Consider the following 2,249-nt stretch of genomic DNA (forward strand, 5'->3'; position numbering starts at 1 on the left):
GGCTGCTTCAGCCATTCTGTATATCCATTCAAGCTATAGGTTTCTGCCACCCATACAAATGCTGACTGGTTCCTATAGCAGAATAATGGAACAACAGGAATTCATGGACTGCTAAGTTCATGGACCAAGAAGTTCTCAGACACAGCCAAGCATTATTCCCCGTTTGATAGGCAATTTATAGTGTAATATTGTGCCTTGGTAGAGTTGGAAAGGATTACCAAGAAGTCCCAGGTCCTCCTATAGACAGAAATCCCCATCATGTTCTGTGTCCTGGGTAGTCAGAATATTCACTTGTACCCAACAACAGAGTATCATCAAATCGAAGGGGTATATTCAGGTTTGCCCTTGCCCAAGTCCTCTGGAAATAACCCAATTATAAGAGCAGGGTGTGGAGGTTCCATCAACAATGATCCTGTTTCATTATTAGATGAGGATACCTCCTTCCTTGCATTGGCATCAAGGTGACTGAACTCAAAGATACCCCATCTGTTTAGCACTGTTTAACTGACGGATCTGCCAAACTGAAACCATCCAGTGTCAATTACAAAGCTGCTGCCATTTCTCTTGTTTGGGCAGATTATGTACCTCTTCTTGTGAGAAAAATGTGTCCATTAAGCTGATATGTGAGTATCCTCCTAGCCTGGGAACACTTGGAACCAAGCCCCTCTTTTACTGACTCATGTACTGTTGTCAGTGATTTAGCAGTCTTGTCAGGTTAATGGAGGGAACATAATTGGAAAATTAAAGGATCCCCATCCCCAGTATGGATAAGTGACTTTTGGAATCAGCTTGCAGTTGGAAGGGCACCATCTATATTACAAATTGTTCTAGTTTGCTAAAGCTGCTTAAAGCAGATACCTAAAATGCATTTGCTTTAATTATGGGGATTTATTAGCTTACAAGCTTACAGCTTTGAAACCATGAAAATATCCAATCAAGTCATAATCAAGATGATGCTTTCTTCTTGATGACTGGCTGCCACCAATCCTGGGCTCCTCTGCCACATGGCAAAACATATACAGTGACTGCTGGTCTCTTCCTCTTTTTTCCCCCAGATTTTGTTGCTTTAGCTTCTTGCATCCATGGCTTTCCTACTCTCAGTCTGTATTTCATTCTCTCATATAGAACTGTAGTAAAGGATTAAGACCCACCCTGAATGAAGTGGGTCACATTTTAACTTAAGATTCTACTGACAAAACGATCCTACTTACAATGAGTCCACATCCATAAGGATGGGTCAAAATTAAGGATATACTTTTCTGGGATACATACACCTTCAAACAATCACACCTGTTTGAAGCTCATGGAAAGACCCTGTATAAGATGAACAACATGAGAAGAATTTCATTGATAAAGGATGTACTGAGCTGCTTTTCATCCCAATGAGGATGGAGATTGTCCTGGGAAAGAAGCAGAGTGAGGGACGAGACGGGGTCCCTGTTAAGGGACGAGTGGTGTCCCTGTTGCAGGACAAGCGGGGTCCCGTTGTGGGATGAGCGGGGTCCCTGTTAAGGGACGAGTGGGGTCCTGTTGTGGGACGAGAGGGGTCCCTGGCATGGGGAAGAAAGCCTCGTATGGCCGCTGAGGCTTCCCTCAGGGGCTCCGAAGGCATGGAGGGCACACGACCCAGGAAGAAGTCGCGGAGACAGGCTGATGACACAAGTCTGGTTTATTGCGGAGGGGGATGCAGATTTACAGGATTGGGGAGTGGTGTGGCGGGTTCTGGTTGGCTAGGGCAAATGCTGTTTCCATATAAGGCAATGTTCTGGCATTGGGCTAGTGATTGGCCAGTAGAGTATGTGCTAACTCTTGATAGGCTGACACTGTTACTAAGCTGATAGGTGGTTGTAAGCTGTTGCTGGGCAAACAGCGTACTAAGAGATTAGGTTTAAGGGAGGGGGGAGGGGAAGTGAGAGCTGGGCTAGGCGGGAGATAGGAAGGGGGAGGGCGGTGCTGGCTAGCCGTTAGCAGCAAAGGCCTAGTCAGGCGTGGTCACCTTGTCTAGGCCCAGTGGGCAGAGGCGGTGTCACCTCTTGCCGCACTGTTTGCCACTGAGGCAAGCCGGATGCCCCTCCTCCCACATCTCCCCCTTTGTTTTTAATATGCTGGGGCTCTCAACGTTGGGAGGGGAGGATGCGGAGGGGAACAGGGCTAACATGAAAAGCAGGAGAGAGCGTAGATTTTTAGGTTTCTTGTTTGAAGCCAAGATGCGGACAGCAGGTTGTACTAGCTGTCCAAGGAGGAGGGTG

Source organism: Dasypus novemcinctus, chromosome 10 (genome assembly GCF_030445035.2).
Source record: "Dasypus novemcinctus isolate mDasNov1 chromosome 10, mDasNov1.1.hap2, whole genome shotgun sequence".
NCBI classification, from domain to species: Eukaryota; Metazoa; Chordata; class Mammalia; order Cingulata; family Dasypodidae; genus Dasypus; species Dasypus novemcinctus.